Source organism: Miniopterus schreibersii (assembly GCF_964146895.1).
Source record: "Miniopterus schreibersii genome assembly, chromosome: 1".
Classification (NCBI taxonomy): Eukaryota; Metazoa; Chordata; class Mammalia; order Chiroptera; family Miniopteridae; genus Miniopterus; species Miniopterus schreibersii.
Window position 1 is genome coordinate 69786046 of NC_138101.1, and position 20893 is coordinate 69806938.

The following is a 20893-nucleotide window of genomic DNA, read 5'->3' on the forward strand; positions in this document are numbered from 1 at the left end:
CTTTTCTAAATGTATTATTCAACATGAATTTGTAATAAACAATCCCAATCCCCAATATCACAGTGGCTTAATACAATAATACAATATTCTTGGTCACATAGAAACCAGAGCATTACAGGCCAGGAGACCTCCTGGGAAGTTCCTCCAAGTGATCACTCAGGATTTAGGCTCTTTCCATTCTGTGTTCCCTCATCTCAAAGACCTTCCTTTCCTGCTATGTGGTTGGGAGGCAAGAGCAAGAAAGATCACACAGGAACATTTTATGGCGAGGCTGGGAGTGGCATGCATCACTTCCATTCACTTTCCATTCGGAGAGCTCAGGGACACAGTCAACCTAGACGTAAGGGGCTGCTGGGAAATATATGTCTTCCTGTGTACCCAGGAGAAAAATAAAAAAGTCTGGTAAACTCATAATATTGTCTCTGGTCTTCTTTCCCTTCAGGCTATTATGGAAGATGGGGAGGCAAGGGATAGAAAGTTTTTTTATATCTTTATACACAAATAGAATACCAGGCTTTTTTCTGAACAAAACCAGACTCTTTATATCAATGGATCTGCTACAACCATATAATGGGGGGGGGGGCATTTTGAGATAATAATAGGAGTTTCTCTTGGCAATACTTTTTTGTTACTGATATTTTTTGTCATAAGAAAAGAGAAGATCAGAATGAAGAAATTAACTGAGGTTCTAAATCCACTTATTTTTCAATTTGTCTCTGAATTAGTTATCTTAAAAACCAAGATAGGAGGTTTTAAAAGAGAAAAGAGTATTTTTAATTACAAAAAGCTTGCTTTTGCATGTAAAGAGTCCCATTATGGAGGACTAATATCATGGAGTTTATGCTATAAGCCTTAGAGCAAGGAAAACTTAATCATGAAGGCCGAGAATTTCCCCAAAGGAGGAATTGAAGGCAACTTACTGGAGTTTAAATATTGGCAACTACTTGAGAAAAGGTCTAGTGTTCCATCTCCTAAGGCTAAATAATGGTTTGTAAGAATGACAGAAGGGAAGAAGGCATCTCTGGATATACTGATAGAAATCTGAGATAAGTTTGAAGAGATCCCAAAACAGAAGGATTACTGCCTAGCTATAAAGAGTGTAACTAGGAGCCACATAGAGAAATCCTCCATCCAACAGTGGACCAGAAATAGCAGTGGCTGAGAGGGTGCCCAGGTGGATGAGCCTGAGAGCTTCCTAATAAAAGCTTCAGTATTCCATAAAGATGTGGACACAGCAGCCAAGAGTTCCCTGGTGATCTTAGCAGAATGTAGAAAAGTTTGAAAGTCCATAGCCCAAAACAAAGGCCTTGCAGTGGAGATAAGAACTGGAGGCCATAATGAGGTGTGAATTCAGCATCAGACAGAAACAATACCCAAAACCAGAATAAAAGAGTAATACCTTAGGGGGGGCCATAGAGAATACAGGATGTCCAGCAAGCCAGTAGGCTGGCTCCTAATGCCACCACCCCTCAAGAGGACCAGGTTATAGAATCATAATTAACTAAGTTGTTACCCAAAAGAGACTTAAAATTTAACTGAAAATGCTAATTACTTTAACTTAGCAATAATGAATGAGTTAGCTGTGTCATCCGAAAGTCATCATCACCAATTCAACATCAACAGAAGTCCTCAATTTGGAGTGCAGGGAGGGAAAAACGATTCAGTGTGGAACAGTTTGGCTGTGAGTCAGCTCAACCGTGAAAGAGCACAGCTGTGGAACAACACAGCTATGAGGCAGCCCAGGTGAGGCCACCTGGGCTAGGAGCCCCCAGTGCTACAGCTCAGCTCCAGGGTTGCAGCTCAGCTTCGATGTGGCAGCTCTAGCTGGGGATTGCAATTTTTAATGGACACTGAAAGTTCAGTCCATTGTGAAACTGGCTTATATAGAGAGGAGCTCCCATCCTGGTCCCTGCTTGGTTCCTTCTCATGCAAATGAGGACTCCAAAACCTCATAGTTTGATTCACCCAAAAAGCACTATCCTGACTGGTTGAAATGGAGCTGCTCTGATTGGTCAGTAAAGATGCAATTGAGGATATCGCTGCACAAACTTTCCCCAATTAGATGAGGAAATTCTCAGTCCTACTGGTCCAGTTTCAAACCTAAGAGCTCTCTTATAAGTGTCAGATGGCAGGAGCCCAGTGCTGGAGGCAGGCAGCTCAGTGCAGCTTTTCCCTGAAGCACAGAGCACGAGAGGCTCCTGTTTAGCAATGACTACTAGACTCTGTTTATACATTTAAGCCAAATTAGCCACCAGAAGTCCATCTTGACAGGTACTTTCACTTTGGGGTGGATAGCAGCCCTCATCAACAAAAATGAGTAAGCTTATGTTAATTATAGGAACGCAAAGAATATTGCATTTTTTGCACACAATTTGCAAGTTGTATCCAGTTACAACTTTATCTCTTCTCTAAACAGTATTCTATTGATGGTATTTTGTGCTTTAGGCTCTATGCTAGGTGTCAAGTATACAAAGATTAAGAAATCTAAGTTCTAGACCTCTTCTTATAGTCTTAGAGTGGAATGGGCATGTTACCTAGGCAACAGGACCTTTTGTACCTGAATATTTGTATTAGGATATAAATATCTGAAACAGGGGCTTAAACAATGAAGAAGTTTATCTTTCGCACACAATAGTCTGACTGTAAGAGTCCAGAGTGATACAGTAGCTCCACAGTATCAGGGACAAAGGCCTCTTCTGCCTGTTGTTCTGCCAACCCAGGGCATTGCCTATATCGGCACAGTCAAAGATACTTCACTGCACCCATATTCCAGTCAGTGTACGGGAAGGTGAAAGGGGTAAGGGGAGGGCATACCTTTTACTTTGAAGAACATGTCGCAGAAGTTGCACACACCACTCTGTACACAAAGCACTGGAAAATAACCAGTCACATGGCCACACATGCTGTAGGGAAGCTGGGTAATTCAGTTCTCATTTGAGCAGCCATATGTCTTGTTAAATCATTTTACTACATAAGGACACACCAGACATTGGGAGACAACTGCAGCATCTGCTTTCGTCTGCTCCTCTGCTTTCTCAAATATGCACAATGTGTGATTCGACAAAAGAAAGAAACTAGCTTCTGAAAGAAAACTAGAGGAACGTCTAAAGGGAAGAGACAGCATGCAGATCAAGGAGGCCTTCAGAGAAGAACTGACGCCTGAACTGAGGCTTATAAGGTAAGCAGAGGTTCATGAAGATGACTGAGCTGAGCCAAGGCATTTGGGGTGAAGAAAAATGAGACCACATTCAGTATCGGAGAAGTGTAAACCTGGCCGTGGCAGTTAGGGGATTGTAAATGGTTCTATGAAGCCAAGGCACATGGAAGAATAGATGGAGATGCGATTGGCTAAAGAGGAAGAAATCAGATAATAAACAACCTTCTATGGCCAGCAAGAAATTTGGCCACGGTTCTGCAGGTAAAAAGGAAAGGCTGATTAATTTTAAGTAGGAAAGTGACATAACCATTTGTATATATTTAAAAGATTACTCTTGAAACTACAGAGAATAGATGAGCCTGAAGACAGAGATAAGATTTAGGAGGCAGCTGCAATTTTACAAAAACAAGATTACAAGGGTATTACTTATGGCAACACCCATAAGAAATAGAGGTTTAGGTGATAGATTCTATAGGACTTGACAGTTAACTGACAGTAAAAGTGAAGGGACAGGAAGATTGTTGAATGCCTGGGTGGTACTAGAGATACTAAGAAACGCCTGAGTGAAAATGACCAATATTCATATGAAAATAAGGATCTGGAGTTCAAAGCAGGTCTAAAGTGAAAATGTATATTTGGAAGTCATCATTGTGATGTGGTAGTTAAAATATTTGACATTAATCACTGAAAATATATAGCTTGAGAAGACATCTGAGAATGGGAGGGTGCTTAGTATGCAGTGCCAAGTACTATCACAGGCCCTGTAAAGCATTTTTAGAAGTCAGATTGCAAAGTTCTGATCCAGATAGGCAGTTATTGTATTCAAATACATCAAAAGTCACTGTAATTGGGAGCAGACAGAGAATCAATAAAAAGAAGGGATTCTGATGCTTTTGGTAGAAGATGAGGGGCAGAACTTTAAAATAAGGATTATAATAGAGTGTGAATTAGAAATATGGATGCAAATCCCAGGTCTGTCTCTTACTGGCAGGTTGACCTTGGGCACAGAAGAAATAGATCTTCAAAGAGAAAGAAAAATCATGTGCACAAAGAAGCAAGGACAAGAAACTGAAAGAAAACACTGCCTGTATTTCCATGTTCTCAATTCCTGGTTTCCTTGGAATTCCTTCCTTCCTACCTCTGAGTACCATAAAACACCATTATAATTTATACTAGTTTTCCCTATTTTTCCTCTAGCCCAGAGTTAATTTATTTGTTTCTTGAGACAGTAAGATCCTAATATACAGGCAGAATATCGTTTTAGAAGGAGAAATGTTATCTTCTCCTACATGGGATGTGTGGTTTTCTGAACTCAAGGCTGACCTTTTGGATTCAAGGCAAGAGAAAAGGAAATGTGAGGAGGAAAGGGGGTAGGAAAAAATAACCCTATCTATAGCAGGGATGGTTAGTTATCATCTCATATATATTACCCTCTTTCCTCAATAAGATAACCCACATTTTAATTTATAATTGGTTAAAAGCACCTTGTGATCTCCTTTAGAGCCAGGCATGACATGCGACAAAGTTCTGGGCGAGGAGATGTAAGTGGAAAATGTTAAAGGAACTTCCTAGAAGACTAACTCATTTAGAAAATACGTTTGTCCTTTCCCCCTTCCTCCTTCCTGCATTCTGGATGGCTGACACGAGGGCAGGAGTTCCAGCAGCCATCATGGATCAAGAGGTGACCTTGAGGATGACAACCGTCCACAGGATGGTGGAATCAGATGGCAGAAGGAGCCCAGGTTTCTGACGATCCTGGGGCCACCATGAGAGCCCTATACTCTCTTCCCTGTTCCTTTCATAGGGAAGAGAAACTTTTATCTTATTTAAGACATTTGGGGTTTGCTGTTATATGAAGCTAAACCTAATTGTAACAGATACTTTAAGAAATCAATATGCCTTTGTAGTATTTATTACAACTTTAATTCCTAATATTACTACTGCATTTATCACAGTATTTTCTTAGATTAAAAATTATTTATGAATTCTTCTTTCTTACTTTTTTTAAAAATATGTCTTTGTTGATTTCAGAATGAGGAAGGGAGAGGGAGAGAGAGAAACATCAATGCTGAGAGAGTCATTGATCGGCTGCCTCCTGCACACCCCCTACTGGGGATCGAGCCCACAACTCGGGCATGTGCCCTGACCAGGAATCGAACTGCCATCTCCTGGATCTTAGGTCAACCACTGAGCATGCTGGCCAGGCCTTTCCTACATTTTTTTAAAGATTTTTTTATTGATTTTTAGAGAGAGAGGAAGAGGGAGAGAGAGAGAAGCGTTGCTTTACCCATCACACACCGGGCGTGGGCCTTGACCAGTTATCAAACGGGCAGCCTTTCAGTGCACAGGAAGACGTCCAGCAAACTGAGCCACACCAGCCAGGGCTCCTTCTTACATTTATTTGTAAGAGTTATGTTAGGGGGGGTGGGGAGGAATAGCCAGAAAATTAAGAAGCCTGTATTCAGATGCTAGTTATATTATTTTATGAAGTAATAGAACTTCAGGGACTTTTTTATGTCTTAAAATGAAGGACTTGAACTAAATGATCTCTATGATCCATTTCAACTGCAAAAACTTCTTTTATCCTGTACATCTAGTTTTCATCACATGGTTATTGAAAAGATAAAATGTGTAACTATTGTTAGCCAACACATAATACCGTACCAGGCACTTTGCAATTATTAATTTAATCATCATAACAGGCCAATGAGGTAGGTGTCACCCATTCTGCAAATAAGAAAACCGAGGTATATAGAGGTTAAATAATTTACCTAAGTCACACAGTTTAGAGTTGGCAGAACCTGGATTCCAACCCAGGAAGTCTGACTGGGTCTCTGATCTTAACCACTACCCCAACCTGCCTCAATAAACAGAGCAGTAAATTAGCTCCACTTAACCAGGAAACTCTAGTCACTTCAGCGCAAGTGACTCTAAGGACCCATCAGGACCAGTCGATTTTATTTATAAAATATGTCTAAATGTGACTTCTCCCAACCCTTTAAACTCAGTAGTGGTGGGAAGCTGTTCGTGCAAAGGGGCTTTGGAAGGGCACCTGTGCTGTGCTGTGGGCTAGACGGATGCAGGTTCCCTGAGAAGTAGGACTGAAGAAATGTTTTCAGAATGGGCTGGGGAAGGAGGGTGCGTATTCTTTCTAATTTTCAAAGAGTTAGCTAAATGAACAAATAAACCATCGCCTGTCTTTTTCATGCTGGGTGCACCACGGGCCTCGCCCCTGCCTTGCTGCAGAAGGGCTCCGCTCTGGGCCCTGGCGTCCTTGACACTGAGCTTCTGTGTCAGTGTGGGGTTTCACATAGAAAAGTGAAAGATGCCTTTAAGCTAATTTCTACGCAACACACGATATATTTGCCAGATAAGCGGGACCCTCGTAGTATCTATAAATCAATTATGTTTCTCTTTAGCCAAGAAAGTACTAAAATGTTCTTTCCTCATCTTGAAATCCAACCGGACAGTCACAGTAATTACGCTGCCCTTCGTGTGACTCGCCGCCTCATGCTGTAGCTGTGAGCACTGCGCTCATTCATTTTCTGCTTTATAGTATTTGGAATGATCATTTCGCTTGTGGTAGGATTTGGGGAGTTATTGAAGTAAATCCTTTTATTCACTAGACTTTTCTTTATTTATCTCATCTTCAGTCTCTTTGTTCAGATTTTACACCAAAGTTTTCTGAAAGCTGTAGCGAGCAGGAGAAGAACAAACTGTTAAATCCCACTGAAGCCAGCAAAGCCATACAAACGGACGGTGAAGCCTCTCTCGCCATGCCTTTCCCTCTGTCTTGCCTTTCTTAACGGTCACACCACACCTGTCCTCTTATTTGCCCCCTTTCATCCCTCTGACATACATTTATGTTAATATTATGTGCTAAAATATACTTTCAAAATACCAAAGTCTTTCTTTCTGGTCATTACCCAAATATACACAAATAAATATGAGTTATTCTTTAGGTATCATATATATACATCATCACTTTGAAAGAGCCACATTTAAAGACAGACATCTGCTGCCCTCATACCTCCAATATCACATTATTTTGTGCCTATGAAGAGGTGTCATGGGACCGTCTCTGGTTTAGACCCTTTGGAATATTTAGTTTAGGGATTAGGCCCTGCTGCTCTTTCCACATTAAATGCTCCACTGTCAGGATGAGTGGAAACAGGTGGACCCAGCAGAAGGAAGGCCATCGGACTCGGACTGCCAACCCCCAAGTGGGAATGGAAGAAGATGGGCACTGTCATCGCTGTAAGAAAATGTAGTAACAAAGGGGGCGACTTGCCATTGCAGATATTAATGAGGGTCGCTCCAGCAAGAAATTCCTTTCCATGACCACAGCTACAAGCAGATTCTATTTCAACATCCATGATAGCTTTACTTCAGGAGGGGCTGTTTATATTATATTTCGTTTAAGGCCTATTTCTTGCCTAAAAAACTGACTAAAGCTTATTCTCTCTTTGCATTTGAAGTACTGAGCTTTTCATTTTAAAATTTTAGGTATGAAATTTCATCTTCATAATGTGAGTGGCCATGCATTGAATGTTTACCATGTGCAGTACACTGCGCTGAGAGCTTTATAGTCAAAACCCTATTTGAACCTTAAAACAATCCTTTGTTGTATTATCAACTCTTCCTTATACATGAGGATATAAAACATCACATAACTATTAAAGGCAAGATCCATATCAAATCCCAGGCTTTGGAGACTTCAAAACCCATGTTTTTAACTACCAGCTCTTGCTATATTGCCTTCGCACTGATGCAGAGACTGCCCACGAGCTATGCTGTCTTTCCCCACATCTTTTCGTTAGCCAGTATATCTTGCTGCTGTAATCAGCTTGCCTTTAGAAACTTCCTTTTTGCTTTCCATTTTCAATGCTCACAAGATTGTGTTTTGTTTTTTAAGGAGTTAGAGAAAATACAGGGCAATGACATTATCCAAAAGCAGAATTTGTTTTAAATGGTTTCAACCATTTTCTTTCCTTTATCAACACATTTATTCTAAACTGCATAAAAAGACCCAAAACTAACTGCATTTTTATATTGGCTGAATGTGATTCTGTGTTTTGTAAAATGACCGGTTTTATATGACACACCTCTGCACAACAGAACAGCTGGTCTTAAAATGGGCAATTCAGCCTACAACCCTCCTTCACTCTTGGCTTCTTGTATGGAGCTGCCGTGACACCTAGTGGCCATAGAATAAAGAAGATATTCTTTATCCATAAAGGAGTTCAATTTTAGAAGCTTATTTACAATCCTACATAGCTAATGAAATTCTTAGTACAGTGCTTTATAGTAACTCACTTTTGTATTAATTATTGGTTTTTGAACTTGAATGCAATGTCTTTCTTATTTTGTTTCAATTTTTTAAATATTTATTATAATCGTTACAGCAAAGTCACGGTTTATTCTGAGGGCAAGAATAAAACAGAAGATTTGACTCTTTGTGTTTCACTTCTAAAAGAGTAACAAATCTGCGCAAAATATCAATGATCAAATCAAACTTACATTTTTAGAGTCTAAGTAAACAACCAATGAATTTGTATTAACAATTACATTAGAGTTAAATAATGATTCATATACAAGTACATTTTCTTTGCCTTTTACTGAGTTAATTGAATGGTGACTTTTGCTAATTTTTTTAATATTTAATGCTATTAGAGGAAGAAATAGAAGACCAGAAATTGTTTTTTTTTAAATCACCAAAAAATAACTAAAAATGAGCAGCTTATGATCACTTTCAGCAGATTTTTAATTTCCAAGGTCTATTCTCTAATAATTAGGTTTTCTGTAGTTTAAGCTAAAAGAAACCACCATATTCAAATGACCAGAAAAAAAAGTTTTAATATTTTTTTCTGATGTGATTTCTCAGCCTAAGAAACTCCAAAAGCAGAGTCTGAGAAAAAGTCTGATGTATGGATGATTTATTAAAAACTACAATTGCAAGACCAAGAGTGAGGGCCAGGAGGGGCCCGGAGGAACAAAAGTGGATACAGAAGGAGGGATAGCTGGTATAAAGGTACAGTGTGGAGTTGGCTACTCCTGGGTACAAGTGGGTGCTAGATCTGTGGGACCTTCTGAAAAGACTTACTGAATGTACTGTGTCTCCAAGTCATCCACTGGAAGGATGAAAGGGTAGAGCATTTATCTGTCAACTCACATTCCCATTGGTCAAGATTTGTCACATGGGTCACAAACTCTCCCACACTTCCAATGTGTGTTCAAGCATCCCAGGCTGCAGGTGTCAGAGAGCTCATATGGGCTGAGGCAAGGTCGTTCCAGTTACTCATATACAAAGCAGGCCAACATGTGTGCAGACCTGTTCTGTGCAACCATGACTAGAAAAAAAATGAGGCCAAGTGGATCTGCAGTAGTAAAAGAGATGTCCAATGCATGTGTATATGTATTGTCTGTGTTATCTTCATAATAAATAAGTCATTCAAGTTCATTGATAGGGACACATATTTTATGGACATTACTAAATATGTTGATTGACTGATGTAATCATCACTCTGGCCAATACACAGAAGTCAAATTTACGAAGAGATCTTGAATCAGCAGTGAAATCCACTCATTCTGAATGGCAATTATTTTAGTAGTGTTAGTCCAAATAATGTTTGTAGTAGGAATTATGTGGAAATACTTACTTTTGTAAAAATTCAACATTTAAAACAAATTATCTCAATATGAAATCCTGATATGGTGGGAATACCAGGCTCCTGGGAAGAAACTATGTTTTCTTTGGAGTTCTAAGAGCAGCTGTTTTCCAGAAAAAAAGAGAAACATAAAAGAAAATGATAGTGAGAAATAGAAGAAAATTAAAATCTTAAATTATGAAAAAGATTTCCAGAAAGATAAATTTAGATTTTGCCTACCGAAGCAAAATTGGAAGTGCTATTATTTTGTATGTCTTCATAGTGCTTAAACTGATCACTGTATCATCCTCAAAAGTAAAGCTTTGTTGGGTTCTTTCTTTTTGTTTTTTTTTTTGGGGGGGGGGTGTTCTTAAACATTTTAACTTTTTAAAATGTTTTTTGATACATTTTTTTATTTAAATCTTTTTTTAAATTACACTGACCATACAATATTATATTAGTTTCTGGTATACATCTAGTGATCAGACATTACATAAATTGCTAAGTGATCATCCTAATAAGTCTCGTACCCATCTGACACCATATATAGTTATTAGAATATAAATGACTATATTCCCTATGCTATACTTTACATCCCCATCACTATGCTGTAACAAGCAACTGGTACTTTCTAACCCCTCTACTTTTTTCACCCATCCCTCAACCCCCTCCCACCTGGCAAGCTTCAAAAAGTTCTCTGTATCTATGAGTTTGTTTCTGTTCTGCTTGTTCATTTATTTTGTTTTTTAGATTCAATTATTGATAAATATGTATGTATGGCCATTTTATTGTTCATATTTTTTTATCTTTTTTTCTTCTTCTTAAAAAACATCTTTTAACACTCCATGTGATACTGGTTTGGTGGTGATGAACTCCTTTAATATTTTTTCTTGTCTGGGAAGCTCTATCTTTCCTTCAATTCTAAATGATAGGTTTGCTGGGTAGAGTAATCTTGGTGGTAGGTCCTTGTGTGTCATCACTTAGAATATTTCTTACCGATCTCTTCTGGCCTGCAAAGGTTCTGTTAAGAAGTCAGCTGATAGTTTTATGGTAACTCCTTTGTAGGTAACTAATTGTCTTTCTGTTGCTGCTTTTAAGATTCTCTTTTTGTCTTTAACCTTTGCCATTTTAATTACGATGTGTCTTGGATGGGCCTCTTTGGGTTCCTCTAGTTTGGGACTCTCTGCATTTCCTGGACTTGTGTGTCTTTTTCCTTCACCAGGTTAGGGAAGTTTTCTGTCATTATTTTTTCAAATAGTTTTTCAATTTCTTGTGCTCTCTCTTCTCCTTCCATTATCCCAATGATGCGAATGTTGGTACACTTGAAGTTATCCCAGAGGCTCCTTACACAATCTTCATTTAGGAGGGATTCTTTTTCTTTTTGCTGTTCTGATTGGGTGTTTTTTGCTTCCTTATATTCCAAATAACTGATTTGACTCTTGGCTTCATCTACTCTACTGTTGATTTCCTATAAATTATTCTTCATTTCAGTTAGTGTATCCTTCATTTCTGCCTGGTTCTTTTTTATGATTTCTATGGCCTTTTTTATGCCGATGAAGTTCTCACTAAGTTCACTGAGCATCCTTATAACCAGTGTTTTGAACTCTGCATCTAGTAGATGGCTTGTCTCCATATTGTTTAGTCCTTTTTCTGGAGTTTTGTTCTATTCTTTCATTTAGAGCATGTTTCTTTGTCTCCTCATAATGGCAGCTTCTCTGTGTTTGTTTCTATGTATTAGGTAGAGCTGCTACATCTCCTGGGTTTGATAGAGTTTCCTTAAGTAGTAAGTGTTCTTCAGGGTCTCCTGGCACAGCCTCCCCAGTCACCTAAACTGGGCCCCCAAGTCATGCCCCCTCATGTGGGCTGTGTACACCCTCCTGTTGTACTTGAGCCTTGATTGCTGTTGGCACGTTAATGGGAGGGATTTACCTCAGGTCAATTGGCAGCAAGGACTGGCTGAGACCACCGACCACTGACCACTGTGGAGGATCAGTTGTGCAGGGCCTCCCACACACACACAGAGCAAGACTTACTTCAGCAGGGCTGTGATGCCCACTGAGTCCGCCCCTTGAGTGTGTCACTTGTGGAGATGGTTGGATGGTGTTTCAACGTGATCTGAAGCTGTCCACTGGGTATACTGGCTCTGGGGTCCCCAGGAGTTGCAGGATATGGCCAGCCACTGCCTGTGTTCTGCCCAGGGCCACTCAGCATGAGCTACAAAGCAATCTGCAGGTGGCTGCTACTTGTGCTGGGCTTGAAGATGCTCAGGAGAGACCAAGCTGCAAACCAAGGCCAGCTGCTGCTAGTGCCAGTCCTGAGGCACTTAGCAAGAAGGGACATGCCAAAGCCAGATGTTATTTGTTTGAGAGATTTTAGGAAATCCTGAAGCATGAACCAAGATGGGCCATTCGAATGAAAAAGCCACTGGAAACAGCCTAGGTGAGCCTACAAGTTGGGTGGGGCAGGCTCTCAGGGAATCACCAGGGCAGAGCAAACAGTGTTAGCCAGGTTGATAGAGACTCAGATATGGCACCTGCCTGTCAGTTCGGGGAGGGCGGTGGGGGGAGACTCAGAAAAGGAACAATGGCCTCTGCCAGCACTTCTGTATGGGAAAAGGCTGCCCTTCCAGATCTTTCCCTGACGCCAATCAATTTAGTTGCTCCCCATGTGTCTCTGATGCCTTTTGAGCTGCTGCCCAAGTGCTGGAACTCAGAGGGAGTGAGTCCAAGTAAGTCCATGTTCAAGCCCTTTAAAGGGAATGCTTGGGATTCCAGTAGCCCACTGTCTCACTCAGCCACAATCTCCACTGGTTTTTACAGCCATAAGTTAAGATTTCTCTTTCTGACACTGGAACCCTGGGATGGGAGGCCTGGTGTGGGGTTGGGATCCCTCATTGCTGAGGGAGATCTCTACAGACAAGATATCCCACCCATTTTTTATATACCACACATGGGTGTGGAACCAGTGTGCACCTCTACTCCTCCTACCAGTCTCAGTGTGGCTTTTTTAAATCCCTAGTTGCAGGACTTCCATTCAGTTAGATTTCAGGTAATTCTGAATGATGATTATTCTGTAGTTTAGTTGCAATTTTGATGTATGGGTTCTTTCTTACTGCTATTAAATTCAATTCAAGACAGGTCAAAGATTTGAATGTAAAAAATAAAATCATTAGCCCAGCCGGGCATGGCTCAACAGTTGAGCGTCAACCTAGGATCTAGGCGATCAGGGTTCGAGTCACGGTCAGGGCACATGCCTGGGTTGTGGGCTCAATCCCCAGTCGGGGGCGTGCAGGAGGCAGCCGATCAATGACTCTCTCGTCATTGATGTTTCTATCTCTCTCCCTCCCTCTCCTTTCCTCTCTCTGAAATCAATAAAGATATAATTTTTTAAAAATAAAATAAAATCATTAGACAACATAGGTAAATTTTTTAAATAATATTTAGGATAAGGAAGGCTTTTTCAGCCAGAAGTTTTAAACAATGAGTAAATTTTCCTAATTAAATGATAAGACCTTATATGGTACAAAGACATGCCAAAAAAAAAAAAACCAAAAAAAACTTGTAGCGTGTGTGATAAACAAGTAGTGAATAGTAGTTAATATCTGTAATTTTAAAAGAGCTCTATCAAATAAATAAATAAAAGATGAACATCATAACAGAGTATATCAAAGAACTTAAATATACAATTAAAGAATGAAAAAGTTAAATATTAAGTAACATGAAAAGATAGCAGTTAACATTATTGAGGGTGAGTTTACTCACACCTTAAACCTATATATTCATATTAACCATTGTCACCCCAATAAATTTAATTCGTGTTAAAAAATGAGTGAGTTTTCCAGGAAATGTATTAATTCAGTTAATCCTCACAACAATCCTACAAAGTTAGTATTATTATTTTCACCATTTTGCAGATGAGTAATGCAAGACATTGAGAGGTTAGATAACTGGCACAAAGTCAAAAAGCTGTTAAGAGATAAAGCTAGAATTTGAACTCACATAATCAGACTCCAGAGCTTAAGATCCTAACCAAATTCACATCTTCGTTATTAATCAAAAATGCAAATGCAAATGCAAATGCAAACAATGATTTACTACTTTCCACATAGTCAAATGACAACAATCTTAAAGATTATCAGTGCTCGTGGGTATTCAAATAGTTGGTGGGAATTTCAAATGATACAGTCTTTCTGGAAGGCAGTCTAGCAATATGCATCGATGTTGAATGTCTTCTCTGTGTTCCTGGCATTCCTTCTCTAACAGCGTATCCCAAGGAGATAAGGAATCAAACAGATCTACACAAAAATATTCTTCATAGCATTGTTAATAATGGGAGGGAGAAGGAAATGGAAACTACAATGTTCATCAGTGCAACAATGGTTAAAAACAATTAAAATGTAGCTAGACAATGAACAAGTATACAGCCTTAAGAATAATCTATTCATTGACATGGAGAGATCTCAAGATCACTGAGTAAAAAGTCTAATTACGAAGTAGCATATGGACAATGCTTTTCAAATTTTTGCTGTCATAGATCATGAGAGGTTTTATACAGTCCACAATTAATGTGGCTCAGTGAGTCACTGATTCTCAGTTCAATAGGTGAGAGAAAGCATAGTCCCCAATTATGAACCGTTGATGTATAATTCAAAGATATAAATAAAGATATATGTAAATAAATATACACATACATGTATATACATATATGTATATATACACATACATATATATACAGGGTGGGGCAAAAGTAGGTTTACAGTTGTTCGTATGGAAAATAACACAATAATTAATAAATAATACAAGAATAAACTCTGTGCTTCACATGCAACTCTAAACCTACTTTTGTTCCACCCTGTATACATATGTATGCATGCATATACATATATATATGTATATGTGTGCATGTTGGTCAAAAAAATATCTGGATGAATCTTCACAAAAGCTTGAACAATGAATATTGGCCTGAATAATAGTACTGAGAACTATTTATATTTCTCTCTTTATATTTTCTATTTTATTTAAAATTTTTTATGTCCTTGTATATTGTCTATTAAATTAGAAAATAAAGCTATTTTTATCTGGAAAAATAATTAATACCTTTGTTATGTTATCCTTAAGCTGATTAAAACAATCTCTGTTTCCTTACAGGTCATGCAAGTTTATAAACACCCTATGACCAGATTTCACTTATTTCAGCTGTTATGTTACTGCCATACTTGTGGGCCATTAAACAAGGACCAATATATGTAACACCCACACTTCCTTTAGAGGTAACACTCTTAAATATTAAGATAGAAGGAAGAAATGTTAACCTGCTTTGTGAATTTCAAAGAGCCAACTTCCTCCTCCCACAAGAGGTACCTCCTCGCATTCCTTAAGGCTTTAGCAGATCCCTGTTCCCTGGAGCAGAAGCAGAGTGCACCAAACTTCAGGAGCCAATGCCTCCCTTATACATTAAGAAGTCAATAACTCACTTCTACCAGGATTAGATCATTGATTCCAACATGATCTTAACAGAAGTGTTTAATGCCAGCTCCCTCCCTGCTAAACCTCTTAGAATAGTATGTTCTTAGGACATATCCTCCCAAGAGAGCATCAGGGTAGATTCAAGCTAAGAAAGCTAAATCAACTCATCTTGGCCAGTAGCTTAGCTATACTGCTACTGAAAAAAAGTCTATGTCAGAAAATGGGAAATCCTGTACCCTGAAAGATACACTGATTTCTACTGGAGCCAATAGAAGCTGTAAAGGTCCTGATGTGGGACTAGGAATTAGGAATCATCTACCATATAAAAGCAGACCACGCTATAATAAATTTAATGAAAATCCAAAGCAGAATGTTCTTAAAAATCATTTAGTTTTCCTGTTAAAATATGCATTTTACACACACACGGGCATGCATAAAATAACAATGGCAAATAAATGTGAAAGTAAAATACTCCTAAAATTAAGGACAATCGCCTTTTCAGAAAGCTATACATAATTCAACAGAGTTTAGTAAAGATGGAAATGTTAATAAAATAATTTAACCTCATTTAGACAAAAGTTCAATTGCAAAATAACTTTTTATCAAACATGTTTTTATTCTACACATAAAAATATCATTTAGTCTTTAAAATGAATGATTTGGAAATAAGTGTGACTGAAGAGATTTAATTCTAAATCCAGGTCAGATTTTAGGTGTGACTTCATGATGTACAACTATTCTGGGTAGCAGGTATTATTAATAGCAATTTTATAGCTAAGGAAACTAAGACCAATAAATACTAATTATGTTGCTCAGAGTCAAAAAGTAAGTAAATGGAAGGACTGGGATAGTGCCTAGATCTTAACTTTTAAGTCCAAAACTTTGTTTTTCTGCATCATGCTTCCTTACAAAGGAAATTTGTTGTTCAGGGTCCCTGAGAAAGAGTCAGTTATTCGTTTAATTTAAAAACCTATAAAAACACAATGTATAATTTCTTCAAGAGAGAAATAATATTAGTAGGTTGGAAATGTATTTCATTAATAAGAAGTTGTTGATGCTTTTTGAGTGAGTTTTAATTACTAACGTAGTAAAAAGATACCATTATGAGTTGATTCATCTACATAAACCCTGAGGATCGCACAGCAGCTACCACGCTCAGGCTCCTGGTTGGAATATTAGTTGGAGATGAAGAGCGACCCGGGACTACCAGTCTTACCTCAGGGAACAGGCCCTAAGTTCACTATGGATAAAATGAATGTGTGAATCAGATACAAGCTTTCTAACCAGTCTGCCCTTTAAGGGAGAGAGGAGTGTGAACTGTCTATTAAAATCATTGGAACCACAGTGGGAAAGGAGCCTAATCGGCAAACACAAAGAATGATCCTTGGAAAATAAGATTGCAGGACCACGCTTGCAGGAGAGATATCATTGCAATATCCACAGGTCTCAAGGCTATATCAGTGTCCTATAAGTGGGAGACATGGCAGGAGATCAGAACTAAAGCTAGAGCAAAATACTGGCTCCGGCCCCTGCAAAGGAGAAATTACAGTGGCAACTGAGAAGAGTTCTGAGCCATCCCAAGATCTGCGGAGGGGGAGAGAGAGACTTGAAGAAATTGGAATTCCAATAATTGAGTTGCTGGTACTCATAGCCTATGCTTAGTTAGAGTGAAGGTCGTGCTGATGGAAGAACCGGGTCTAAAATTGTAGTGTTCCAGGCTGACACGTGTCTCTGGTGCACATGGTCCATGCACCATGTTTCTCCCACCTTGCTATTTCACTGTCCTCTGGGGCGCTTTCCTCTTCTGCCTGCATGAGGCTGGGCTGCAGGCACATCTGTCCTTCAGTTCATTAGAAATGTTTTAAGACCCAGATCCAGAAGTGTCACACCCAACTTCTCACATATCTTAGGTAAGAATTTAGACACATGGACACTCCTAGCTCTAAGAAAGACTGGGCTATGCAGTCCTTAGTCTATCTAGTATTATACAGTGTTTAATTTACCTTAGCTACAATTCTATAATTATGGAAGGAGAGAACGAATGTTTGTGAGCAACCAACACTCTCCACCTATCAACTAGAAGTCTTCTATCTTCATTTCTTTTCACTTGCCCTTGATTGTACCCCTCCTTCCAGAAAGCTAGAAATTTAGAAAGGGGTATAACTCTTTATATGTACTTTTATGATCCCTACCACCTTTATGTATGTACTTTATAATCCACAGTGCACATTCATTTTGCCCTCAATAAATTGCTTTGCTGTATTTAGGAAATCCCAAGTTAGAAGAAATCCGTAAGATGTTATTTGAGTGAGTTGTCTGAACCAAGGCCCAGAACAGCAAGAAGCACCCCTCACATAACAGAATCAAAACTTTGACATAAAACACACTACTGCAGTGTATCTTTTAAGCTTTTTTTATCTTTAGTAATTAGCTTTTACACATCTATGAAAATCTGTGGGACTATATTAACAGCACAGATAATCTTGATAACTGGACTTGTTTTTCTATAAGAAAGAGATTTAAACCATCCCTAATTATACAGAATACTTGTTGGAAAAGTTTCAGTAAATCTGGCAGATAACTGCCTTACTAAATTCAACCATTGGAATATTGATTTTTGTTAAACTTGTTCAAATAAATTATGTGCACACACTATCTTAGAAAAACAAATATGTATAGGCCCTTTTAAAGGCCAACAAATTGGTGTCTTAATGCTTAAAATTTTCAAAATTTTAGTACTTAAAATTTGACATAATTTTATTAAAATTAGCATCAATTAAATTTACTGAAATAATTTTAAATTATTGCTTAACATAAAAGGGTTCCATTTTTTTGACCAGTTAATTACATTAACATTATAATTACATTTTAATGAAATAATTCTAATCAATATGACTAAATAATTTGGAGATTGTTAGGAAAGAAACAAATTTGAACAAGCAGGGATTCTAATAATTATGCTGCAGGTACTCGGAGCCAAAGATCGGTTAGAGTGAAGGTTTCCTAGTTTGTTTTCTCAAGAAAAGCAAACATATGATAGTAAAAGAATGTCCATCTCACCCCATGAGCAAAATACAAAGGACACAAAACAGAAAACAATCTCTAGAAGAGAAGTCAGTGAAGTATCTGGATATAATACCAGGAATCTGCTTAAATTAGCATTGAATGTAAGATTTTTTAAAAATTTTTTGAGAGTTTTATATTTCTGAAAGGAGTTTCCACACACAAAACAGGTCTGTTTGGTGAATTACATGTACTTCTATTTATCCCCAGAAAAAGATAATCAGGCCAGCAGCAAAACAGGCTCCACACACAAGTGCCAGCAAATCGTTGATCTTAAATTTAAGGAGAGAAGAAACAGACTGGAAGATAGTTGCTAAGGAATTCTGGCAGAATCTCTTTACAGAGGGAAGTTAATAGATGTAATAAATGACCCAGGGCACTGGTAGGAACAAATTATATAAATAAACTTAAGAAGAAGTTATACAAAAAACTCGGGCCCAAACAAATGTGAACCTGTAATTTACCAATTCAAATTCAGGATGGCAAGGCCTATTAAAAGCCATCTGACCTGCTACTCTCTTCTTTTGTCAATTTTAGGAGCATCCTCTTAAGCTGTCACTTTTACAAATGTAAGCAAAATAATTTTATAAAGAGATATTTTGTCTTATTAAACACCGCCTCCAATACATAGTCCAGATTTCCCTCTTAGCTTTAAGGAAAAGTGAATGACTGTTGGAGCAGAAGGTTTGCTTTAGAATTTTTTCTGTTGTGTTCTTTTTTTAAGATTGGGCAAGTTGCAAGTCAGTCCCTGTGATGTCTTTTTTTTTATTATTGAATTTATTGCGGTGGCATTGATTAATAAAATTATATACATTTCAGGTATACAATTCTATAATACATCATCTCTATATTGTATTGTGTGGTCACCACCCCAAGTCACATCTCCTTCCATCACCATTGATCTCCCCTTTACCCTCTTCTGCCTCTGCCCACCCCCCTTTCTCTCTGATAATCATCATATTGTTGTTTGTGTCTATGAGGGGTTTTTTCTTTGCTTAATCCTTTCACCTTTTTCACCCAGCCCCCGGAGCCCCCTCCTCTGTTCTCTGTATCCATGAGTCTGTTTCTAAGTTGTTTGTTTTTTTGTTCACTAGATTCCACGTATGAGTGAAATCATATGGTGCTTGTCTTTCTCTGACTGGCTTATTTCACTTAGCATAATACTCTCTGGGTCCATCCATGCTGTTGAAAAGTGTAACATTTTCTTCATTTTTGTGGCTGAGTAGTATTCCATGGTGTAAATGTCCCACAGTTATTTTATCCAATCATCTACTGATGGGCACTTGGGCTGCTTCTAAATCTTGGCTATTATAAATAACACTGCAATGAACACAGGGGTGCATATATTCTTTTGAATTAGTGTTTCAGGTTTCTTAGGATATATTCCCAGAAGTGGAATCGCTGGGTCATAAAGCAGCTCCATTTTTAATTTTTTGAGGTAACTGCATACTGCTTTCCACAGTGGCTGCCCCAGTCTGCATTCCCACCAGCAATGTACCAGGGCCCCCTTTTCCCCACACCCTCACCAGCACTTGTTTGGTGATTTGTTGATGGAGCCATTCTGACAGGTGTGTGGTGATACCTCATTGTGGTTTTAATTTGCATCTCTCTGATGATTAGTGATGCTGAGCATCTTTTCATAAGTCTCTTGGCCATCTGCATGTCCTCTTTGTACAAGTGTCTATTCAGGTCTTTTACTCATTTCTTAATTGGATTGTTTGGTTTTTTGGTTAAGTTTTATAAGTTCTTTATAAATTTTGGATATTAACTCCTTATCTGATGTATCCCATTCAGTGAGTTGTCTCTTCACTTTGTTGATGGTTTCCTTTGCTGTGCAAAAACTTTTTAGTTTGATGTAATCCCATTTGTTTATTTTTTCTTTTGTTTCCCTTGCCCAAGGCAATACGTCAGAAAAAAATATTGCTATAAGAGATGTCCAAGCTTTTACTGCCTGTTTTCTTCTAGGATATTTATGGGTTTGAGTGTAACATTTAAGTCTTTAATCCATTTTGAGTTTATTCTTGTGTATGGTGTAAGAAGGTGGTCTAGTTTCATTTTTTGGTATGTATCTGTCCAATTTTCCCAGCACCATTTATTGAATAGACTATCTTTACCCCATTGTATGTTCTTGCCTCCTCTGTCAAATATTAATTGACTATAAAGGCGTGGGTTTATTTCTGGTCTCTCTATTCTGTTCCATTGATGTTTGTGTCTATTTTTATTTTAGGGTTTTTATTTAAATTATCATACCATGAGCTCTTAAATTACCTAATGATTAGTTTGCTTTGCAAACATAAAACAGAACTTTTTAAGATAAACTTTAACTCACTACAAATCATAAAATTATTTCCATATAAAGTCTGTTTATTAAACGTGTTAAACTGTTTTATAGTCCCTTTAAATTTATGGCAAGACAAAGAATTGCCTGGCAGGAATATCCGCAAAGGCAATATACATCATTCCAAAAAATTACTTTTATACTATTAAAAATAGACAGTACACAAGGAATATCTGAAATATCCAAGGCTGGGAATTGAGTTACTAAGTCTAACATGAGCCAA